This window comes from Lithobates pipiens, unplaced genomic scaffold, assembly GCF_037356315.1.
Source record: "Lithobates pipiens isolate NorthernLeopardFrog02 unplaced genomic scaffold, aLitPip1_a1.2 Scaffold_3, whole genome shotgun sequence".
Classification (NCBI taxonomy): domain Eukaryota; kingdom Metazoa; phylum Chordata; class Amphibia; order Anura; family Ranidae; genus Lithobates; species Lithobates pipiens.
Window position 1 is genome coordinate 198,756,988 of NW_027507790.1, and position 26,801 is coordinate 198,783,788.

Consider the following 26,801-nt stretch of genomic DNA (forward strand, 5'->3'; position numbering starts at 1 on the left):
GCTGCTTCTCAGTTTGGGTGCCCCCATAGCATGCTGCTTGCTGTGGGGGCACTCGACAGGAGGGAGGGGCCAGGAGCACCAAAGAGGGACCCAAGAAGAGGAGGATCGGGGCTGCTGTATGCAAAACCACTGCACAGAGCAGGTAAGTATAAGATGTTTGTTATTTTTAACTAAAAAGAAAATATGACTTTAGTATCACTTTAACTGCTTCCCGCCCGCCCAACGTCATATGGCGTTGTAGACTTTGAGCAGTGATATCTTAATGATGCCTGCAATCACAGACATCATTCAGATATCTTCTTTTAGAGCCGTCGATTCCCTTTACCATAAGAACAATCATAGTGGCCGTTCAGCCCCCCTTCTGCCCCCCCAGTGCTTCTCCCGGCGCCGGAGAAGGAACCGACTAGCCCTGGATGTTGACCATAGAGATTTCTGGTGGACCAGATGGTCCCCAGAGTTTCTATGATCGTTCTTAGGCCAGACATGATTTTTTAATTTTTTTATTTGAGGCTTCCCAGCCTAGAGGCGAGATCGGGGACTTGTTGACCCCGGATCTCACTGTATAGATGACCTGTCACGCACTATTCCTATTACAAGGGATGTTTACATTGCTTGTAATAGGAATAAAAGTTATCCAAAAAAAAATGTAAAAAGAAAGCATTAAACTGTAAAAATAAAAGTAAAATTAACAATAAAAAAAATATTTTTAAAGCACCCCTGTCCGTGGCTGCTCGCTCACAGAAGTGAACTCATACGTAAGTCGTACCCACATATGTAAACAACGTTCAAATCACAAATGTGAGGTATAAGCGTGAACATTAGATCGATAGCAATAATTCTAGCACTAGACCTCCTCTGTAACTCAAAACATGTAACCTGTAAAAAAATTTCAAGTGTCGCCTATGGGGACTTTTAAGTACAGAGGTTTGTCACCATTCCACGAGTGTGAGAAGACACGTGAGGACATGTTGGGTATCTATTTACTCAGCGTAATATCATCTTTCACTTTATCCAAAAAAACACATTTGAAAAATTGCTGCGCAAATACTGCGCGAGATAAAAAGTTACAACTACCACCATTTTATTTTCTAGGGTCTCTGCTAAAAAAAAACAAAAAAAAAACATAATGTTTGGGGATTCTGTGTAATTTTCTAGAAAAGAAATGTAGGAGAGAAGTGTCAGAATTGGCCTGGTAGGCAAGTGGTTAAGTTTTGGCAATAAAATCTGGAAGCTGATTGGTTTCTATGCACAGCTGCACCAGACGTTGTACGTTGTACTCTTCAGTTTTAGTAAATCACCCCAATCTGTCACCAAGTCATTGAAGTTTTATTGAAGGTCAGAGCTAGAGAAAAATATTAGGCTGTGATGAAGCCACAAACCATTGGCCACCTGATCATTCACCACTTTTAAAATATGCCCCTAAATTGTACCTACCAAGCTTACAAAAAATGGCTATTATGGGTACATAATAGCTACAAGGCTGCTATGGGTGCCAATAAGCAGCCCCTGACTCTCCTGAACATTAATTAATCGATGGCTCTTGCTGAGACCACAGTGCATTAATCCTCAATATCTAGGTCCAGTAGACAGGATTCCTAGGACACAATTTACCATTCCGGAATATATATTGTTTGCTAACTGCTGTCGTGTCAGTACTTGTTTTTCCTTGTCAAGGACATGTTGAGGGGTAGAGACAGTTGTACACACGGGCACAGTGTCAGCTGTCTTCAGAAAATTGTGACATAAGGATCAATTCATTAGCATATTATCATGCCTTATGCATAATAAGGAACCAAATTTTTCTCTTTTTGTTTCAAATATCTAAAAAAGGAAATGCAAAAAATACCATTCCGTATGGGTACATAAGAAATACTTTATAAAGAGTTTAATTGGTTTTTGCTTTAATTTAACATTTCATATAATTAATCCAGCAAAAACAATCTTAACACTCTTGTTTTTTTTTTTTTTTTTTTGCTTCAGTCTTATATTATCATCTTCTTTTGGCATTTATTTTCCAGTTCAGAAGGAGTTCTGATATCAGCGACATCTCTGTGAGCTAGTTATTATTTGTTATAGAGAGTGTGAAAGACAGAGAGAGAAGTACGGTACATATCTTCAAATATTCTTATGTGTGGAACGAAAACTAATAGTTGCACTTTGGGGATTTAAAAAAAATGTAAATAATAATTATCTCCTCAGTATTATTCAGCTTATACCCAGGGTTATGGCCACTCATCTCCAAGTGCAATGAAATCTCAAATCAATTACAGTCATGTCTTCTGAAAACCCACATGTATTAGGAACACGAAAGGCTTCCCATTATGATCTGTAGTAGCTTAATGACTTCACTCATTGCACCGCCTTGACCACAGAGCTTCTCTAAGCCCTTGTACACACGGTCGGAGAATCTGTCGGAATGTGTCCTATCGGACCGTGTCGTCGGATAATCCGACTGTGTGGTATGCATCGGACTGATTCCGTCGGAATATCCATCGGACCCAATTTTCCAACATGTTGGAAATATTTCCCGACCAACTGGTTCGATCGGACATACTCCGATCATGTGTAGAGAATTTTGATCGGACCAAGTGCCACGCATGCTCAGATCAAATTCCTACATCAAAGCTATTGGCTACTAGCCTGAACGTAGTCCCATCGTAACAAAAATTACGTCATCACGTTCTGAATGATCGGATTTTTCAACAACTTAGTCCGACCGTGTGTGTGCAACAGTTTCAGACAAGATCCGACGGACAAAATCCGACGGATTTGGTTGTCGAAATCTCCGACCATGTGTACAGGGGCTAAGGCATGTGTTGCAATGCACTTCTGTTGCCACCTCCACACAGATTAGATATGTTTTTGGGAACTTTTTTACATGTAAAAGGATTTGAATTTCTATCCAGCCTGTCCTGAGATATACTGTATGTAGTTAATAAAATCAATTAGAGCAACCACAATATACACAAATATCCTGTGCTCAAATATATGAAATAATAATAATAATAATGCTGTCAGCTGACACGAATTAAGTGAAAACACTTATCAATACCATAGATAAATAGGAGTGGAAGAAGTACTACTAAAAAAAGTCCCTGGCTTTGGACGTAACGCGTATAGGGGGGCTGAGCAGTGGGTGTCACGTCATCCCGCGGCCATCTTACCATTGAGCCCACAGTCGGCATATATATTTTTGATATGTGCATTTGAGCTAGCGCTGGTGGCAGTGCTCTATTGTGTATGTGCAATATTGTCCTTATATTTATTAAACCTTTTAAAAAGGAGAGCATTAGGTCTTGTGTGCTTCCCTTTTCTTCCCATACACATCGGATGTTCCTGAGTGCCTTAGGACCTGTGTACCCCTTTTATAAGAAAAGAGGATTGAGGATTTGCCAAGAGTTTTTTAGAGCCCAGCTATTATTCCTGAGGGGAACACTGCTTACTTTGACCTTCTGGTAATGCAGGGGTCATGGCTTTGGGGGGAGCGGCCAGTTTGTTAGGTGGTGGAACACAGACCACTATTTGTGGATTATCATGTCTGTTGCACGTTATAATTGTATTAAGTGTGTATAGCACTTTTTTTTATATGTTGGTGTTGATATTCAGTACAAGAGACTTTATTGGGCTGCGCTATTTTCTAGTTATTTATGATATACTGTATCTAGCCCTACCTACACAACCCTAAAAAATTGGTGACCTTATTTTTCTATAATGCAGTTTTTAGTACAGTAAGTCCACTTCCATGCCCACACTCTGTTGAAGAGGAAGCAGCAGCACATTCATCAGAGATGTTCTTTCCTTCCACCCATCATCTATAGCGTGCCTAGGACAGGAAGTGTGTCACCAAGTCATTGAATCTTTATTGAAGGTCAGAGTTTTACAGCTAGAGCAAAATATTAGGCTGTGATGAAGGCACAAACGATTGGCCACCTGATCATTCACCACTTTTAAAATATGCCCTTAAATTGTACCTACCAAGTTTACAAAAAATGGCTATTATGGGTACACAAGGCTGTTAACAAGGCTGTTATGGGTGCCAATAAGCAACCCCTGACTCTCCTGAACATTAATTAAACAAGTGACCTTGTTAGCATGTTGTTGGTATGATGTGTCCTTTGTGTTAATTCTTCTTTCAGGGGATATTTTGCACACCCACCTACCCTGCCATCTTAATCTTCCAGTGTGATAGGGGTTAATACACCTAGAAGGCTGTCAGGAGCTCTCATCAAGAGAGCTTAACTATGCCTGCCCTTTCCTGCTAGCTCCACCATTCATAGAAGCCATACTACAGATTCTATTAATGTCACAAGATCTCTGAATGGAGGAGGTAGATGATTGCTAACTATACCTCGTCCATCCATAGATCCTGTGTCATTCATAGAAGCTGCAGTACATTATGACAGGGAACAGGGGCTTGATGAGAGTTCCCTAACAGCCCTTAAAAAAGAGCTGCAGTCTGCTTACATAATATGTAATAAAAGATCTTTGCCATTCTAAAGCTTCCCTCCAACCACTTTGCATATTATTTTATATATACTTTGATTCTGTACTTGCCAAATATGCTGCAGAAATCTCCCTCCGCTGAGTCTGGCTGCAGCTATTTTAACTGTGGGCAGCTAAAACTGCTGCCTGTTCACTTCCTGGATTTAGACAGAGGCACACCTCCAGATCTGCAGCTCTCATTGGCCCTCTTATGACTCACCCCTTCCCTTCCTGGCAAAATCTCACAAGAGTAATAGAGAGAGCTATGCATGATGTCATTATGTCATAAGCCTAGGCTTTTTACCAGACAAGAAACAGGAAGTGGGCTGTATAAGATATTTACTGGCAGAAAAAAAATGTTTTACTATCCAAAGTAAAACAACAAGGGCAGATGATTTAATAGATGGAAAGTTGAAAAAATGACTAAAGTTCTGCTTCAAGCTTTGCATTGCTAGATGATTCTTGTGCTTTACTGCTCCTTCTTACAATGTAAGCCTGTGAGCAATTTGACCCTTTGAAAGCAATGCAGTCCCTGTTGGGCTGATAACTTTTTTCAAAAGTTGTTACAGTACAGTACAGCTACTTCCACACTGAGGCGGGAGGACATTAGCGGTAAAGTGCCGCTAATTTTAGCAGCGCTTTACCGCTGTAATAGCAGAGCTTTTCAGCTGCTAGCGGGACGCTTTTAACCCCCACCCCCCACTAGCGGCCGAAAAAAAGTGTTAATAGCACCTGCAAAACGCTGCTGCCAAAGAGATTTTGCAGGTGCTTCGGCAGTGGTGCCCATTGATTCCAATGGCAGGGGCAGTGGAGGAGCGTATATTCATTGCTCCCGCTCCGCCCAAATGATGCTGCTTTCAGGACTTTTTCTAACTTCCTGCAAGTGTACCACCACAGTGTGAAAGCACTCGGGCTCTCACACTGGGGCTGTAGGGGTGTCGTTTTTCAGGCCCTATTTTTAGCCCATAAGCACCTGAAAAATGCCCAGTGTGAAAGGGGTCTTAGGCTGCATTCACACATCAGCTCATAAAACGCTTGTAAAATGTCAGAAAAAACACCAGAAAATGCCCAACAAGCTAAATCCCATTCATTTAAATGGCCCCTCTTCACATCTGAGCATTTTGTATCCTGAAGCAAAATGCCTGAAGCTCTAAAAAGTACATGATTACAGCCGTTTTTCTGCTTTTTACATTGGCGATCTTTTGAACTGTGCAAAGACACAGTAAAACGTGGCAAAATCACGGTAAAAATGTGTGACTTTCTGCCTGAGAACTAAATGCTCAGGTTTGAATGCAGCCTAAATGTAAACCGAGGAAAAAATGTACTATGTTACAGCTTACCATCCTAGATGAAATGGCTGCAAAAGTTTTATTTTTCTATTCCTAGCTAAGTAAATTTTCTGCAAATATACAGAAATGCCTATTGATCGTGATAGAAATACAGCTATCTTCCAGTGTTCTGAACTGAAATCTCGAACAAAGTTATGTTCTGTGAACTATACAACCCTTCCTGCCAATCAGGGGCAGCCCGTGCATTGGGGGTGCACAGGCACTGCCCCCCATCCATGTGTCCAGCCCTCTGATCTACATACAAGTGCCGGACCATGGATTCCATTGTTTTTTTTTTAAGAACCTGATTAGAGCCAGAGGCTTTAATAGGCTTCAAAAAAAGGGTGGGCTCAGGGCGCAGAGCACTGTGCTCCAAGCCCGCACAGTTGTGTGAGAATAGCAAATGAATATTCACTATTCTCACACAAATCCTTCCCCCGGCCCATCAGGAAGTGGGTCGTGAGACCCATCACCCGATTGACTGAAAGAACAGGCGATCCTATTGGATTCCTAGGAAGAGGAGAGAGTAGATGCACGACGGAAGCCACCTTGATGGAGGAGAGGACACAGAATCCGCTCCTGCAAACCGTCACCTGTCATTTGGCACCTAGATGGGGTAAGTGACGGACCGGCCGGCAGACAGCAAGCAAACGGGTGGGCGGAGGGTTGTGCCACCACTGCTGCTAATGCAGTTGAGATGAGTAAAGTGGACAGTGTTTAAAGTCCTAATCATTAGCAATTTATTGTGGCAATGCTGCTCCTCCATAGATGCAATACGATGAGAAAATTTTGCCACCCAAGGACAGGACATATACCGATCAGCCATAACAATTTAACCACTCATAGGAAAAGTGAATAACATTCATTATTTTGTTACAATAGCATCTGAAAGCAGGAGGAATATATTAGTCAGCAAGTGAATATGAAGTTTATGTGTTGAAAGTAGAGAAAAATGGGAAAGCGTAAGGATTTACGTGACTTTGACAAGGACTAAATTATAATAGCTAGATGACTGGGTCACAGCAACTCCAAAACTGTAGCTCTTGGGGGATGTTCCCAGTCTGCAGTGGTCAAGGCCTACTAAAAATGGTCCAAGGAAGGAAAACTGGCAAACCGGTGACAGGGTCACTGGTAATCGAGGCTTACTGAGATGCACAAGGGGGCGAAGGTTGCCCCTAGTAAATTAATCCAGTAGAAAAGCTACTGTGGTTTAGATTGGTGAAAAATTCAATGCTGGTTCTGATAGAAAGGTGTCAGAACACAGAGGGCATCACAGTTTGTTGTTTATGGGGCTGCGTATAGCCACAGACTGATCAGGGTACCCATGCTGACCGGTTTCCACAGCCAAAAATGCCTACAATGGGCATGTGAGCATCCAAAATGGACCACAGAGCAATGGAACAATGGTTTGAGGTACACAACAACGAGTTTGAGGAGTTTACCTGACCTGAAAACTCTCCACATCTCAATCCAATGGAGCATCTGTGGTATGTGCTGGAAAAACCAGACCATTCCATGGAGGCCCCACCTTACAATTTTAAATGATCTGTTAATGGCGGCTTGGTGCCAGACAGCACAGCATACCTGGTACAATATTTGTAGTGGCGTCTATGCCTTGATGGGCTATGGTGTATGGTTATATGTTGTGGCTGATCGGTGTATGTTATTTGCAGGATTGCTAAGTGAGAATAACAAAAAAAGGCTGAAACAAGAAAACGAATGCAGCCACTACATCTAAAGCCTGGTAAATTGTAGTATATAAAATTATTGAATTTGGGTATAGATATGCCTTAAATACTGGGACAGAATTCCTGAATTTCAATTAATGATACAACAATAAAAATATGGAAGAACAAACCCGTATAAGCTTAATTTCCCATCCAGCATTACTTTAACACTACAATAACCACTCAAAAGTTGCTATCACTGAAAATATATTCTGCTTTCCCTTTAAAGTAAGCATATTTGGACCTCTTCCGAGGATGGAGATCAAATTAATTAAAGACATCACAAGGAAGCATTCTCAAGGACATGCTGGGAAGTGGCTTGCCTGACTTGCTGGCAGCATACAGAATGATAACAGTGTGGAGAGCAATGTGCTAAAAATCCTCCGTGCAATATGGCTTAGTTATTGCTATTGATCTGTGGCACTCAGGCTGTCTGTCAGATGGATGACTTTCTTAAAAATGGTACATTGTTGGAGTAAATGCCTGAGGATTTAGAATGGATATCCTGGATTAAAAGCATGTGTAGAGAAAGTCAGGAAAAGGCGTCATATACACTGGTTGCTCAATGCTCATATCAAACAGCACTAAATCCTTCCTCTGTGAACATGCCTTACATTTTACGTATTTGCAGTAAAGGAGTGGAATGTAGAAGAAGTCACTTAAATGAATGCAATTAGATCTAGCTATCTCTTAGGGACTGAGAGATACTAATGAAGTCCAGTGTATGAGGTACAGTACAGGGGTCATCCATATAATTCAAGTGACAAGTTTCAAGCAAGAAGATGAGATTCTGGAATGCCGCATGTTCAATATTCAGGGTCCCAGCAAATTTTTATATAGGATTTCACCAGACCAAATTCCTAGTCACCATGTACTGCTTGTCTTCTGAACTCAAGAGGGCTTAGAACAGAGGTGCCCAACCAGTGGCCCGCGGAGCCCTTTGATGTGGCCCGTGAACTCCTGCTTTGGGACATCAGGTTTGCAAGCCCAGATCTCGGGTTGCCCATCTGCAATCCAAGAGCATCAGTGTTCTGAATTAAGCCAGCGGTAGATGAAGCAAGCAGTAGCGGAGGGAGCAGAGCCACATATGCTGATGCTTCCTGTATAGTGCTGGCTCCTGTCTCAAGTGAAGTGATACCAAATGCACTCTGCCTTGGACAGCAACAGCCAGTAATACCTGAATAAAAGACTGTTATTAAAGGGAAGTTTATTACTAAAAAGTGTATATATGGGCATATCTGTTCTGCAGTGGTTACTGGGCTGCTTTCAAACTGATGCGCAGGTGCACCTTCAGGTTACCTGCACTGAGTCGTAGACCTCTTTTATTACCTGTGGGGTTGGTGCGCTTTCAGAAAGTGCTCCACACCTGCACTATATGTACAGCTAACCCAGGAAATCCACAGGTCCACTGCGCTGCACCCACAGTGCAGGTAAACTGCAACACATCAGTGTGAAAGCCGCCTTAGGCCCCTTTCACATAATCGGTTCAACCCACACGGACACTCCATTCACCTCTATGGAGTGGCAGATGTGAACGGACTTGTGTCCATTTGCACCCACCCACCTCCAACTGTCCCCTTCCATCTGGTTGGATCAGATGGGAGGGCCCACAGAGTAGAGTGGGCTGTATCCGTGTCTGCTCTGCATATACAGAGTGGACACGGATCTGTCATTTGTCCGCTCCACTTATTGTGGCCCATGACCAAGTTACAAAGTTGCTTAAGTGGCCCTCGCTCTTCAAAGGGATGGGCACCCCTGGCTTAGTTGGACCAATATAGTGGGTTTTGGAAAGCCCAGCTCCCTTACTATACAAAGATGAGGTCACAGCAGCCATGTTGAGAAGATGCCTTTTCTGTAGTAGGAAAGCATAGGGAGTGCTGTTGATAAACTACATAGGGAAGATTAGTGTAGGACTTGTAAGCACTGACAGGCCTATGAAAAAAGATGTCAACCCTTACGCAATGTCATGTACATTGAGAATTGGGGGTGGGTTTACCTTTTTTTCATCCTTTGTGCATCCAAGCTACTGATGTCCTGCAGCCTCTTTACAGCCTGCCCTGTCCACATACACACATGCAGCTTATAGTTTCTCTTGGGAGAGCATATGACAGGGTGATTTACAGGCAGGGGATTGTGGGAGACAGGGCCAACGCATTGTTCCCCCATAACACAAGGTGCTCAGGACTATAATATTACTGTGTTTCCCCCCGAAAATAAGCCCGGGTCTTATATTTATTTTTTCAACCAAAAACACACTAGGGCTTTTTTTTGGGGTAGGACTTGCAATTTAATCCCCAGTGTGAACAGCGTAAAAGTGCTTGCAAACTGCCAGAATCCTCGCCACCACAGCAGAATATAATGCAAAAGGTATGTGTCTCTGCATTCTAACCGTGTCACATACCTTCCCACAACGCCGCTCGCCGCTTCTGTGACCCACCTGATCAGTCTTCCCTGACCCCGAGATCCCGCTGATGACTGCTGGCAGAAGAGGAGAGCAGCGGGGATCAGCTGAGTGCGGCTCGGCGCTTCCGTGACCCACATGAGCTCTTCTACCCGCTTGAAATCCCCCACTGACAGCTGGGAGAAGGGGAGGACTCCAGCAGCAATAGAGAGGACTCCAAAACCAGCCTAAACTAGGGCTTATTTTCGGGGGAAGGACTTATATTGCAGCCCTCCTGGAAAATCGGGAAATGCAGTAGTAACACCACCTGGTAATTTCATAAAAACTAGTGATTAAAATAAAATAAGGATTTCCAAATTATATTATCATGTAAAAGCTTACATGAAAGCTGTACACCTTTTTTCGATTTTAACTTTTATCTTGGGTTGGGGAAAAAAAAGTAAAACTTCTGCACACCCAAAACACTTGACACTCCTGACACCCTCACCCTGCATGCTTCTACTACTCTGACAATAAGTAAATGAGTAAAAAAAAATAAATGGCTGAGTGCTTGGAGGTCGAAAGATTATGTTGGCAATGCAGAGAAATTGCAGACGTGTCTGGTCTCTGCTATGTGCCTTCATCTCCTAAATACAAGAAAAAGAAAGAAACAGAATAAAATAAAAATAATGTTTGAAAATAAAAAATGAAAACAACATAAATAAGGAAACAAAAAATAAATTGTGGTTGGGAATCTGTCACTTAGGGGCAACACAGGGCAGGAAATGTCCACTAAATTATTTTGGAGGAGTTGAAATGCAACGTGCTTGGACAAAGTGTGGCTCAGACTGCCAGACTTGGGGGTGTGTATAGTATAGCTTTTATATAGAGCTTCAGATGGCAACCGATATCCGCCGATATCTGGAGCTGCTCTCTACAGCCACTGTACAGTATTTGTGTCTATTGTTTCTCAAATAATACACTCTCATTTCTATTAGTTTTTTTTTTTTTTTTTAAACATCTCCTCTGTCCCTCCTGTATTGTGCTCTAATCAAGCTATTTGCATACTATCCAGCCAATCAATATTATGTGTGGCTATTTTATCTCAGAAAATACACTATCATTTTTATTGCAAGATAAAACCTGCCTTGTCTCCTTCTATTTGCTCCCTACTGAAGTGCTCAAGTTCTGTCCTAACGCTAGCCAGTCTCTACCAATGACATTTCTAATGTCAATATTTTCAATCCTTTGGGAATGATTGGAGCTATTAGGAAGGGAGGGGTACAGGGAGTATGGGGTTGTTGTTTTTGTGCACTCTGTTTTGAAATAAATTTGATTGGGCAGCATAAAACTTCTAAAAAGTAAAAAAATCAATTAGACTGTAAAATATGTGATGCCCGATTATAGTGTCACTGAAACTGTCCGTGAAAAATTAATTTTTTTATAACACCACATACAACTTAAGGACATCTCCAAATCAGATAATTGGGTATTTTACAGTATTTAAATGAGTTTTTTTTTTTTTTTTACTTTGTTAAATGTATCCCATGGCAGTGCCAAGCTAATGATACCCTTTTTGACAAAAACTTGCCAATTATCCCTCCCATAGACTTCAATTTTGTTTACTTCAGACTTCAAGTTTAGTGGATTTCACTAAACCTGCATCCCCCCATTCCGTCCCATTAATTGAACCAATGCAGGTTTGCTCATCCATACTTTCAATCATTTTTAACAAGTGCAGGCAATCTTTTAAGGTTGCATGCCACCTACTGAGAGTAGAGATTAATTACAGACCTCTGCTCTGACATTATCTGTTTCCTTTTTATTAAATCTGGAACAGTTGGGTGCATCATTCCAATATTTTATTGCTGCAGAACTGTCCCATGTAGGCAGAACTCTGCAATCATCATGGAAGTTACTTTCCTTTTTCTCCAGCTGTTGCCTGGTTATGAATGAAGACAACAAGCTCAATGATATAACGCTAGATGAAGCAAGGACTTCTTTGGGACCCAGAAGCACAGTATGCTCAGAGAAGTCACAGTGTTGCCAACCTACCAGATGGAAATTTTCTGACACGCCACCCAAAATTTTGAAAACTGGCATTTCTAAAAGTTTCAAAATGACAGCTTTTAGTACAAATTTCAGTATTTAGGTTACAAACAATATGCAATATTAAGGCAAAAAACATATTTCTTATTTTATTTTCGATATAGTAATTAAGTAGCGCAGGGAAAGGACCCAGGAGGGCAAGAAATTAGAATGTGCGGCACACACATATGAAATTGACTCTCACAGTGACACTGACAGCAGTGTGCAGCAACACAGATGACGATGACACCGAACGACACATCCCCTATTGAGTCAAAGTGACAGTCACTCTCCATGCCAGGTTGTCCCTTCAGTCCACTCCAGTCCAAACAGCAATGACAGTCCCACTCCCGACTTGCCTTTCTCCTATCCTGCAGACCCGCTCCCCTCTGCTCCCTTGCACCATGACATCACAGGACACGCTCCTTGCCTGTCCCACCGAAACACACTGTAGCAGGCACCCCGATGGTCTCTGCAAGCTTCAGCCCAACACTGCACATGCAGAGTCCTGAGCCAAGCGTCACAGCCATATTATTTTCTGCCAACCTTTTCATATCACTGGCAAGAGCAAAGTACACATTTTTAATAGCTACCATTAAAAATTCTGGTGGTTGGCAACACTGGTCTAGTTACACAGTCATGTATACAGGTAGCAATAGCATCTGTCAAATACAGTACATTTGAATAAATGAATGTATATTTAGTTTGGAAAAACTATTAGCAATCTGTATTCTTTATAGTTAGAGGAATCGCCTTTGAAATGGAATTTAACGAGAGAGGGGAACCGTAATGTTGTTTTTATGAAGCCCAAACATACTTACAACCCTAAATATGTTAACTAGCTTATGTAGGCTATCAATGGACTGTACAGTCCATGATATTGGAGAAAGAGAGAAGATATCTGCTCAGCCACTCTACTTTGTAAACAAAGTCACTTGCGATGCTGGGTGAAAATATTGACAAAATATGGTTCATTATTTGATTATTAACATCAACTGAGTTCCCCTGGCCTCCTTGTTTACAAAGAGAACATAGTTGGCAGAGAACTGTAATTTAGGGACAGTGTTTTTTTTTTCAAATGTCACTTTTGCAGGAACACCCCCGGCATTTTATTTAAAAGATTTCTGTATTTTTCATGTTGCTTTTTAGGGTGAATTAAAACACCCACTGAACATTATTTTTAAAGAGATGTTTTTGCATTGGTACAAGTGCCCCATGGCAGTGCCCAGCCAACTATGCCCTAGTTTAAAAGCTTGCAAATTGGTCAGAAAAGATTTGTCTCCGATAGACTTTAATGCTCCCATAGAACATAGACTCATGACTATAGACACCGACAACCCTCCCCTCCCATATACTTACCTTAGCCCGATCTCAATCCAGCGCTGTACTCGAAAGCAGTGGTGCTGCTCCCTGTAACCCTCCTTGCTGGACTCAGTGGGAGCAGTGAGAGCCATTGGTATTCTCTAATATAATAACAGCAGAAAGTAGTTTTATAGGAATCCTCTTGATATATAAAACATATGGAGATTTTTCTCTAGCTTTAATCGAAATAGTTTGCCGTGTTATATAAGTGATGTCCCAGCCCAGATCCATTTCCCATTGCAGAACATAGTGCTTTTTCTAGAACAGGTCAGTTGATATAGTCACTAGAAGTTCATAAATATTAGAGATTAACCCTTTTCTAGATGGCCACCTTCACAAGCCAATTCAACATTTATGAGTGGAAAGAACTGCTGGATTGGAGAGAGAACTTGAGCATGGTGGCAAACATGCAAGTATGGAAAAAAGGCTCTGGCAGGGAAAGAGTTTTTCTCTTGAATTTCAGAAAAGTAGAGCAATCTCTTACTTACTCCACCTACTAACTGTCCTAGCTTTAAGATAGAATGCTGGCTCTAGTGCTTAACCATACAGTGTGTTATAGTGATTATACCGTGACTAAGGGAAGTAGAATTTTACTTTATTTTATATCCAAATATTTTTCGTAAAGGCTGTTGTTTGGAGGAGGTCCATGTCAGGGACATTAGCGGAGAGGGGGCTATACAGTAAGGGGATGCGGCTAAATAGGGGCCAACCAGGGCTTCTCCAGTGCTGTTTTTTTGATGAAGGCGGAAGAAATAGTACAGGAGGCCTGAGTCGACAGGTTTGTTGCCAATTGATACTTGAAGATATCTGAGACTTCTAGACCTCCTTGGGATTTAGGTACGAAGAAAATGGGCATCTATGGGATTTAAAGTTCAACCTACAATTCAGAAGATCCACTTGTTGTCATGTAACGGGTAATTCCACTTTTATGGGGAAAAAAATAGCAAAACAAGAAAAAATAATATAGCGTATACAATTGTGACACAAGTCATATTGTAATTGAGTGTTTTTAAAAACCTCTACTTTTCAATCTGCAGCTCTGTATTTTCTGAAAATACAATGCAATATGGCTACCTGGAGTTGTTCTGTACATAGAATGTGTACTGACCACTCCCTGGAAACATAAATTCCTGCTTGTGTGATTGGCTCACCAATTTTCCCAGAAGTCTGCCTAAGATACAAGTCAGATTTCAGGCATCCCCTGCAACAAAACTTTTTTGGTGAGACACTCCCAATAGGAACACGTCTAAAAGGATGCAGGCCTAGCAGATTTTCTTATTAGTGCTTTGCAGGTGCCACAGCTGACTGATAATTATGAAACCACTCCCATTAGACCCACTCAGCACAGAGGAACAAACAGTGATTTCTTCAGAATAACAAAAAGGTATGAATCTGCAACAAAGGTTGTTATAACCATTGAAATGTACATAGATCATCCAGAGGTTATGCTTTAAGTGTCTGGTTAGGGATTTTCACTGGAAGAGTTGGAAAGTTGGAAAGTTTATTTATTTTGATGGACACTGACTGGGGCATGTTAATTGGAAGGGCTTCTGCTTTGAGGGTGTTGAACTTGTAGCCTGATTCTCTAACACTTATACACTAATATGCAAATATCGGCATTGCTTCCTAAAGTTGTTGACCGGCTCCCTCTCAATCCTAGTTATTGGTTGTTAAGTTCCTATCTCATGAATTCATTGTAGAAGAATATCTTCTTTTGTTAAAAGAAACATATGCATAAATGGTATATGTCAAAAATCAGGGGTTATTGCAGTTGTTGAGAAATTTGTAGAAAAGGCCCTTATACTGTACACACGGGGAAAATTTCGTTCTTTAGAACCCGTAGGCACACATGGGTTGATTTACTAAAGGCACTTTGCAATTGAATGTTCCCCTAGCTTAGTGAATGCGGTAAAAATTCACATGCAAAATAGAACAAAAAAAATTATATGTTTGCTTGCACATTATTGGATGATGAAAGTCAGCAAAGCTTCACCTGAATCACTAAACTAAGGGAAAATTTCCTTAAAAAATAAACAACTTACTTTCTTCTCTGATATTATTGCTACTGATAGAAAAAAAACTGCTTCTGACCCGCCACTGACTCTTCAAAACTGGCCTACTGCACCTCTTTCCAATGTATATATATATATATATAAACTGTATATACATACAGATATATGCTTTTTTTTTTCTCCTGAGAATGACTTTAGTGAAATTAATTGAGAATAAAATGAAATAGAAGAGATAGAAGAGCACGTTAGAACAATGGAATATACCATGTAGTGTCAGGACAGCATTCTACTTTTCGTTGTATAAATCAAGGTTTCATGACACGGCTTTAGTGAGCCGACAGTGAGAAGGCAATGCTAAAAGACACTTTTACAAAATGATTGAGACTTTACTGTTGTCAAGGAGACTGTCAGTGTTCTCAATTTGTCATAACGTCAAGAGCACTTTACACTTTTTTATTTTGCAGAATAAGGACAACCTTTCAGGTTTCAGCAGTTATTTATTTGCAATTTATAGGCTACAATTTTCAGTTCTCCTTTAGTTGTAGTTCTTTGCTTGTTTTTCATATTTCTTTGTTTTGTTACATATTCAGCTATGACTACGTTTTCATTCCCAACCCAACTGTATTAAGTAATTCCTTGTTGTTTAGACCTGTACAGTTACTTAGTGGCTTGGCTTGTGCACATTTCATGTTAAACTTAAAGTGGTGTTCCAGCCACAAACCTTTTTTTTTTTTTTTAAGTCAGCAGCTACAAATATTGTAGCTGCTGACTTTTAATAAGGACACTTACCTGTCCAGGGAGCCCACAATGTTGCCCCCCCCCCCAGGCCGATCTGTCCATCAGATCGGATGCAGGAGCTGCCATTCTAACTAAGAGAAACCGGAAGTGGAGCCTTAAAGTTTCACCGCCAGTTTCCTACTGTGCATGCGTGAGTCATGCGGCGCTTTCTGAATGGCCCCGTCGTCTTCTGGGACTCTGTCTGGGCAGTGCTGATTGGCCCTGTGCTGATCACATGCATCCTCCCAAGTAAAAAGAAATCTCTAGCATTACACACCAATCTGAGCATTCAGGGAGGCACAGTGGTGTAGTGGTTAGCACTCTTTCCTAGCAGTAAAAAGGGTCACTGGTTCAAATCCCAACCATGACACTACCTGCCTGGAGTTTGTATGTTCTCCCTGTGCCTGCGTGGGTTTCCTCTGGGTACTCCGGTTTCCTCCCACACTCCAAAGACATGCTGGTAGGTTAATTGGCTTCTGTCCAAAATTGGCCCTAGTATATGAATGGGGACCTTGGATTGTGGGCTCCTTGAGGATAGGGACTGATGTGAGTGTGTTATGTACAGGGATAGGGACAATTGTAGATTATTAAAAAGGTTCCCAGTGCAACATATGTCCCATTTTTCTGGCGCCAGACTGCTTTTGTCCTTTCACATATCATGCTGCCGTTTTATAATCTAGTGGGTTCACCAATAAATTGTATCGTTTCAACGTCCAGTTTTGTGTGCTGTAATACAAAAATAGAATCCACTATACATGGATCTAGAATTTTCCTTCTTATTGTAGCTCAACCTTGCACTTATTCTGCTTGATTTATCCTCACTGTAAATGTGTAGATCAACAAAGGAAGGACTGACAATGTGGAGGACTAAAATATAGGGGAAGCTATCTTGACAGATATATAACTAGACCCGATAACGTCAGTTTCTTTGTAGGATCGTCACAATTATCTGCAAACCTATCAAATGTATTTTTATTTTGCTTTTTGCTCTTTGGTTTTCCTTTCCTGATCATATGGCATAGTAATCCTTTTTTCTGACATGCTTTAAAATATATACGTATACCATAGAGAACAGTATTCATAGATTTACTGAAGCACAGAAGTGATGTTATTATGGTCTGTTATCAGCATGTCTTTTTTTTTATAATACCAGGCATACTTAACCTATTCCAGTCCACGAGATTACCATGGTCTGATAAATGTCCTGATTTGCCTGGATGCATCCTAGCATTAACTGTTTTGATTAATTAGAATGTAAATATCCTTATAGGAATTAATGTATATATTAATTTGTAGTTTGTTATTAATAGTTTTTTTTTAAATGTATTTACTGTATTTATTTATTTTAGTTTAGTAAGGTCTAAAAAACATTTAAAACAAAAGTTTAATAACATAAATATTAAACATGGCATATGGAAATTTTGTATTTTGACACACAGCCAGCAGGCAAAGCTGATAAAAGCCTGTTTACAGCGCTCAAAAGCTCAATCTGAACTTTATATACAAGAGTGAAAGAGAGCAAAGACTCCTCCCCAATCCCCCCATTCAGATATCACAGGGCAAGTTTTCAATCAGAGACAGAATGTCTGAAGGAGAAATGCTTCTGCTACAATGTCCTCATGCTATCACATTCACAGTGCTCTGGGAATTCTTTGACATGGGGGCAACCTATTGTATTGTAAAACAATATTGTGTGTCTGCATATATAAACTACATAGCCGAATGTTTGTATTGAATTGCACTTCCAGCTCATTGACAACAGTTTGTAAAGGGCCTTTTCTGTGCCATCGCTGCTGTGTCATTGTCTGTGCCATCATAACCGTGTCCCTGTGCATAAAGCCATTTTAATAAAGACCTTGTGTGATGAGTTTCTTGTGGCGAACGTTGAGTGCCCAATACAAAGCCCTATCCTCAAACCTACTGAACATTTTTGGGATGAATTAGAATGCCAATTGCGAGCCAGGTCTTCTTGTCCACCATCATTACCTGACCTCATGATATATACATACATGCACACAATAGACTGTTTTCTCTGCAGGTCATATGTTATTGATACAGAACAGAATGAACAAAGAATATACTGGGTCTCAAAACTACTCAATACATGTTTATTTATTTATTGAACTGTGATTTATACTGTACGAGGCATGTTGCCCCAAGTATTTTTTTAGAGGCCTGTTGCCCAAAATACTTGCAAACAATGTATGATTTGTGAAATATAAATAAATTAAATTTTCTTAGTCACTTGACCAATCCATTTACTGCTGTGTGCTTCACTCAAAGTCCCATCTCTCTCCTCTCCTTATAAACTACTGACAGGGATGGAGGCTGGCGTCCCTTTGATGCTGGCCTCATTTAAAGTCCCAAAATGCACTTTTCCTATATTGATAAAAGAATATACTGCATTATGGCAATCAGATTGAGCTGATGATCATGGTAAATAAGAGCTTCATCTAGTGGCCATAATGCAGTATTTTCCTGATTCACTCTATTCTTATGAATGAAAAGCATTCAACCTGAGAAAATAGTCCACTAATGTTCATTTTTTTATTTTTGTCCCAACTTGCACAGAAAGAATGTACATGCAGTTTCAGGGTACAAATATCTCTATAAATTATTTTATCAATGTACCACGCAGGCACACAAATAAAATGTGCATCTTGCATCAGAATATTTGTTGTCCCTTGCCTAGAGGCAACAGACAATAAAGTATAAAGTATAAAATATTTATTCTCTACTAGAAATTAAAATGGTAAACTTATATAATGTTATATAGAAATTGTCAAGCTATTTTGCTGTGTGAAATGAAAACGAAGGAACATACGACATGGATCAGCACTTTACATAAGGTCCAATAAAAGAAATCCTTTATTTAAACAAAGCCTCTAAAACTTTCCCAACTCTGTTTAAATAAAGACAGTTTTTTATGTGGCCTTATGTGAAATGCTGATCTACTTCATGTGTCAGTTTATTTTGAAGGCACACTGATCACACAAGCCATTACCCGGGGCTATGCAGGATTGCTACATCGGAAGAACTGTGACTGTCTGATTTTTTGCTACAGGGAAAGTTTGGATTTATATAAGAACCTGACTCAAAATCTCAATGTGTGATAGTCAGCAACATCCTATTAGATATTAGCTTTGACCATTTTAAGCTCCTTATTTTTTTTGTGTTAATTCTTGAAACAATGTATTTTTTTTTGTCTTATAATGTTGCAATATAGCCATGAAAATATTACTTAGAAATTGACTCAATGGGCATATTAGATCTACTCTTTTTTAGAATTATGTTTGGTGTTTTATATATCTTTTTTTTACTATATTTTACTATATACAGTTGGCCTCATAAGTTTACATATCCTGGCAGAATTTATGATTTCTTGGCCATTTTTCAGAGAATATGAATGATAACACAAAAATATTTCTTTCACTCATGGTTAGTGTTAGGCTGGAGCCATTTATTATCAAGCAACTGTGTTTACTCTTTTTAAAATCAAGATGGCAACAAAAACTACCCAAATTACCCTGATCAAAAGTTTACATACCCCAGTTCTTAATACCGTGTATTGCCCCCTTTAACATCAATGACAGCTTGAAGTATTTTGTGGTATTTGTGAATCAGGCTCTTTATCTTCTCAGGTGGTAAAGCTTCCCATTCCTCTTGGCAAAAAGCCTCCGGTTCCTGTAAATTCTTGGGCTGTCTTGCATGAACTGCACATTTGAGATCTCACCAGAGTGGCTAAGTAATATTGAGGTCAGGAGACTGAGATGGCCACTCCAGAACCTTCCCTTCATTCTGCTGTAGCCAATGACAGGTTGACTTGGCCTTGTGTGTTTTGGATCATTGTCATGTTGGAATGTCCAAGTACGTCCCATGCTTAGCTTCCTGGCTGATGAATACAAATGTTCTTCCAGTATTTTTTGATAACATACTGCATTCATCTTGCGATCAATTTTGACCAAATTCCCTGTGCCTTTGTAGCTCACTCATCCCTAAAACATCAATGATAAACCTCCGTACCTTTTATCATAGGCCTTGTTGATGCCTCTCCAAATGTACCATTTATGGTTGTGGCCAAAAAGCTAAATTTTGGTCTCATCACTCTAAATGACTTTGAGCCAGAAGGTTTGAGGCTTGTCTCTGTGCTGTTTGGCATATTGTTAGTGGGATACTTTGTGGCATTTGCATATTAATGGCTTTCTTCTGGCGACTCGACCATGCAGCCCATTTTTCTTCAAGTGCCTCCTTATTGTGAATCTAGTAATCTTGCAATCTGTAATTTTTACTTTTTTTACTTTTTTTGGTGAATGGGTAGGGGTACAATGTACCTGATACCCATTCAAATGTGGGGGGCTAAGATCTGGGGGCCCCTTGTTAAGATCCCAATAAGCCCCCTGCCCGCAGACCCCCACAACCACTGGGCAAGGGTTGTGGGGAAGAGGCTCTTGTTCCCATCAACATGGGGACAAGGTGTTTTGGGGGGACCCCAAAGCACCCTCCCCATATTGAGGGCATTTGGCCTGGTACAGTTCAGAAGGGGGGGTGCTCTATCGCCTCCCCCCCCCCCCTTTTACTGCATCCTGTCAGGTTGCATGCTCGGAAAAGGATCTGGTATGGATTTTGGGGGGGGATCTCCACACCATTTTTTTTTACTTTGGCACAGGGTTCCCCTTAAAATCCATACCAGACCTAAAGGGCCTGGTATGGATTTGGGGGAGACCCCCACACCATTTTGTTTTTAAACTTTGGCACAGGGTTCCCCTTAAGATCCATACCTGAGCCCCCAGAGCCATGATTGAGCACCAGCCGCCACTGGCATTCATCTGTCTCTTTTTATATTTGCCTAGAGTTCAGCTTTATGCATTGGAAGCAGGATACACAATGCTCTGGATTAGCTGTGAGTGATTTATGATTTAGCAGTGTGTCTTGGAAGTACATTTAATTGCTGTTCTGTGTCACTCCAAGCAGTGTAGCTGTGCTGCTGAGGAGAACGACTCCATGGCTAAATAGTTATTTGCAGTAATTAAAGCGATCCATAATCCTAAAAAGAATGATATCTGGCAATTATGGGTAAGCTCTGGAAAGGAAGCTGTATACTAGTTTTCAGTCATTAATGAAATAAAGTATGTGGCAAGGCTAGCAGTGCAATTTACCATCCAAATGGTTTGAGATAGAGAACCTGATGAAAGCCATAGATTGGCAGGTGCACTCCCAAAAATGAATGGGAGGCACTCATATAGTTCTTACCTAATGGTGATGGCAGTTTATGTGGTGCTTTTATCCATTCTTCTACCAATGATTGAAGGGAAATTATTTTTTAAATAGTACATTAACAACTCAATAATCACAAGGGATGCTTTTTAGGCATTGATTTGTTATGTTGAGCCATTGATAGCCATTGGCTTTATTATTTCCTGGTTATGTGAGTGACAACATGATGGACTTTTTACTTTTTGAAGAGTATGCTTAAATTAATTTCCCAGATTTCAATTTGTTTAAAGACTCCATAATTTTATTCTTGTGACATTAAAGAAGTTCTTCACTCTGTTTGGAAAAAATTAATAAAAGTTATCACGTATCATCTACAAATACTGTAGCTGCTGACTTTTTAAAAAAAGGACACATACTTGTCTAAGAATCCAAGTTGGTTCTTTGTCGGTCTTGGGGTCCCCAGCGCTGGCATTTTTATTTTGAGAAGCCGGCTGTGACTCCTTGTAGCTCCAAAGCTGACTTTCCACTGCGCCTGCACAAGCTGTGCTGCACTGTGTGAATGGTCTGGAGCTTGCTGGGACCTATGACAGGCAGAGGGGGGGAACCGAACGTCTGGTGGAATCGCCTAGGTGAATCGACCAGAAGTGGGAGCGGCTACTTACCAAAGCAAAGCTTGTTGAAGTACACAAATCTGGACAGGGCAATAAAAAAAAAGTTAATTGCCCATACTTACATATTATAGATTGCAAAATAGCTTCACGACTAAATGACTGTGACAGATCATAAGTATTTCTATATCAACTGATGAGGTTTGAACCATATGGTTTCTTGTGTATTCGTGACCAGAAAATGAATATTATACATGCCAAGAATATTCCTAGACCATTAGCCAGCAATTTGCAGCTATGGTGTCTCTTAGACATTATCAAGATTATTCAATAAAGCAATGATGATTTGCAAAGTGCAGCTACTCAAAGTAGCCAGTCAGATTAAATTCTTACCTCTGTCACTACACCGTTATTGTAACTTACAATTCTACCTCCTTCTCTCCTCTTCCTTTTTTCTGTTGGGGTCCCCCAAGGCTCTGTCCTTGGACCTCTCTTATTCTCGATCTGCATTTCCTCCCTAGGTCAGCTCATTGACTCCCATGGCTTCCAATACCATTTCAATGGTGACGACACCCAAATCTATCTCTCCACCCCTCAGCTCACTCCATTAGTCTCCTCACATATCACTAATTTACTAACAGACATATCAGTCTGGATGTCACACCACTTCCTCAAACTCAATCTATTTAAGGCAAAGTCCATAATATTTCCTCCTCCACATGCCTCTTCCCCTGATTTCTATGTCAAGATCAATAGCACAACTATCGATCTGTCCCCACATGACAGGATGTTATCCTGGACTCTGAACCTTCCTTTTGGCCCCATATCCAATCACTGTTCAAATCCCCCCTTCAGTCTATCATGAATGCTGCTGCCAGACTTACCAAATATTCAGTGACTCCTACCCCTCGCTACCATTCCCTCCACTGGCTTCAACTCCAACAAATAAAATTCAAAATACTAACAGCTTACAAAGCCACGCACAACTCAGCCCCCAACTACATCACTAACGTCTCAAAGTAACAACCAAATCATTCTCTTCACTCCTCCCAAGACCTCCTGCTCTCAAACTTTCTCATCACCTCCTCCCATGCTCTCGCCTCCAGGACTTCTCCAGAGCCTCTTTCATCCTCTGGAATAGTGATGGCCGAACGGTTCGCCCGGCGGTCGTTTCGCGGCGAATTTCGGTCGTTCGCGGTCCGCTCGTTCGCTCGCCTTTTGCCGTCGTTCGCCCCGGCGGACTTACGTGTTTAATGTGTAAAAGAACTTTGACCTATGATGACACGTCTATCATGGGGTACAGGACAGCCAATTGAGACATGACAGCACATGGACACTTGGACATTCCCCCTAACCTATAAATACACCCGATCCGGTGGCCATTTTACATTCTTTCTTCTGTCACTATAGGGAAAGGTTGCTGTGTGGAGTAGGGACAGATAAAACGCTAGCTATTTGGTACACAAAAGTTCTTTTCAGGACTGGTATAGGTGTTAGGTGTATATAGGTTTGCTGTGCTACTGATTGTTGCAGCAGCCTGAGTGTCTTTTGTCAGTTTAGAGAAAGAGAAAGAACGGTGTGTGCTACAGGGACAGCCAGATTAGTCGTTATCATCATCATCATCATCATATGGCCGCGTACACACGCGCGGACTGTTCGCCCAACTTTGTCCGTCCAACAGTTTCGGCAAACAGTCCGCTCAAACTTAGCATGGACGGACATGGCCACACACGACGGACGAACAGTTTGCTGAAACCGTGCGCGATGACGTGAACGGCACGTACGACGGGACGAAAAATACGACGTCCTATACACTGCATTATAGCTTTCGGCGTGAAAATCCTTTCTGAGCATGCGCGCAACTTTGTTTGACGAACAAGCCTACACACGAGCGGACTGTTCGCTGAAACAAGGTTTCAGCGGACAGTTTTACGGAATTTCCGAAAAACCTTGTCCGTCCAACTGTCCGCTGAAACTGTCCGCTGAAAGCCCACACACGAGCGGACTGTCCGCCCAAACACTGTTCAGCGGACAAAGTTGGACGAACAGTCCGCCCGTGTGTACGCGGCCTTAGCTGTTACTATCAGGTCCACAAAAGAGCTATTCCAGTAACCACTAATCGTTCCAGTCTACTCTTTTTTGCCACTTTGTATAGGGACAGGAAGGAAGCAGTGTTGTCAGGCAGTGAGGGTCAGTTTAAAGACTTGCTGTTACTATTAGTTCCACAAAGGTTCTTTTCAGGACTGGTATCAGTGGTACGGTAATAGGCTTGTACACGTATAATATTCTTTCTTCCAAATATAGAAAGAATATTATACTTGACTGCTGCCCTTCTGCTGCAGTCTGCTAATCATTCACAACTCACTTGTTCCACAAAGCTCTTTATCAGGACTGGTAACTTGGTCTGTGTAGGGTGCTACAGTACATAGGGTTGAGTGCGGTACAGTCTGCTGTTCTGTAAGGACCGCTATCGGTCCACAATAGATAGGGTTGAGGTGCACTACTGCTGACTGCTGCCCTATACTGCAGCAGTCCTTCATTGGTATAGGGACTGACGTACAGTCTGCTAATCACTAACACACAACCTGCTTGGTCCACAAAAGTTCCTATAAGGACTGGTAACTTGGTCTAGGGTGCTACAGTACATAGGGTTGAGTGCGGTACAGTCTGCTGTTCTGTAAGGACCGCTATCGGTCCACAATAGATAGGGTTGAGGTGCACTACTGCTGACTGCTGCCCTATACTGCAGCAGTCTTTCATTGGTATAGGGACTGATGTACAGTCTGCTAATCACTAACACACAACCTGCTTGGTCCACAGAAGTTCCTATAAGGACTGGTAACTTGGTCTAGGGTGCTACAGTACATAGGGTTGAGTGCGGTACAGTCTGCTGTTCTGTAAGGACCGCTATCGGTCCACAATAGATAGGGTTGAGGTGCACCACTGCTGACCGCTGCCCTATACTGCAGCAGTCCTTCATTGGTATAGGGACTGACGTACAGTCTGCTAATCACTAACACACAACCTGCTTGGTCCACAAAAGTTCCTATAAGGACTGGTAACTTGGTCTAGGGTGCTACAGTACATAGGGTTGAGTGAGGTACAGTCTGCTGTTCTGTAAGGACCGGTATCGGTCCACAATAGATAGGGTTGAGGTGCACCACTGCTGACCGCTGCCCTATACTGCAGCAGTCCTTCATTGGTATAGGGACTGACGTACAGTCTGCTAATCACTAACACACAACCTGCTTGGTCCACAAAAGTGTATATATGCCCCTACCCTCCTCTTTGAAGAGGTTGAGCGGTGTCATATTTCTACTGGGGCTGCTTATGAGGGGATCGCACCATCCCTGTGCTGTGCTGACTTCCTCCTGGGGGTTCTTATTATGAGGGGATCACACCATCCCTGTGCTGTGCTGACTTACTCCTGGGGCTGCTTACGGTGCTGCTGTCAGTGCTGTATATCACGGTGCTGGTGTGAGTGCTTAATGTCACGGTGCTGCTGTCAGTGCTGTATATCACGGTGCTGATGTCAGTGCTTAATGTCACGCTTCTGATGTCAGTACTCTCTATCACGGTGCTGCTGTCAGTGCTGTATATCACTGTGCTGATGTCAGTGCTGTATGTCACGCTTCTGATGTCAGTGCCCTCTATCACGGTGCTGCTGTCAGTGCTGTATATCACGGTGCTGATGTCAGTGCTTAATGTCACGCTTCTGATGTCAGTACTCTCTATCACGGTGTTGCTGTCAATGCTGTATGTCACGGTGCTGGTGTTAATGCTTAATGTCACGCTTCTGATGTCAGTACTCTCTATCACGGTGCTGCTGCCAGTGCTGTATATCACTGTGCTGATGTCAGTGCTGTATGTCACGCTTCTGATGTCAGTGCCCTCTATCACGGTGCTGCTGTCAGTGCTGTATATCACGGTGCTGATGTCAGTGCTGTATGTCACGCTTCTGATGTCAGTGCCCTCTATCACGGTGCTGCTGTCAGTGCTGTATATCACGGTGCTGATGTCAGTGCTTAATGTCACGCTTCTGATGTCAGTACTCTCTATCACGGTGCTGCTGTCAGTGCTGTATATCACTGTGCTGATGTCAGTGCTGTATGTCACGCTTCTGATGTCAGTGCCCTCTATCACGGTGCTGCTGTCAGTGCTGTATATCACTGTGCTGATGTCAGTGCTGTATGTCACGCTTCTGATGTTAGTGCCCTCTATCACGGTGCTGCTGTCAGTGCTGTATATCACGGTGCTGATGTCAGTGCTGTATGTCACGCTTCTGATGTCAGTGCCCTCTATCACGGTGCTGCTGTCAGTGCTGTATATCACGGTGCTGATGTCAGTGCTTAATGTCACGCTTCTGATGTCAGTACTCTCTATCACGGTGCTGCTGTCAGTGCTGTATATCACTGTGCTGATGTCAGTGCTGTATGTCACGCTTCTGATGTCAGTGCCCTCTATCACGGTGCTGCTGTCAGTGCTGTATATCACGGTGCTGATGTCAGTGCTGTATGTCACGCTTCTGATGTCAGTGCCCTCTATCACGGTGCTGCTGTCAGTGCTGTATATCACGGTGCTGATGTCAGTGCTTAATGTCACGCTTCTGATGTCAGTACTCTCTATCACGGTGTTGCTGTCAATGCTGTATGTCACGGTGCTGGTGTTAATGCTTAATGTCACGCTTCTGATGTCAGTACTCTCTATCACGGTGCTGCTGTCAGTGCTGTATATCACTGTGCTGATGTCAGTGCTGTATGTCACGCTTCTGATGTCAGTGCCCTCTATCACGGTGCTGTTGTCAGATGCCTCTATCACGGTGC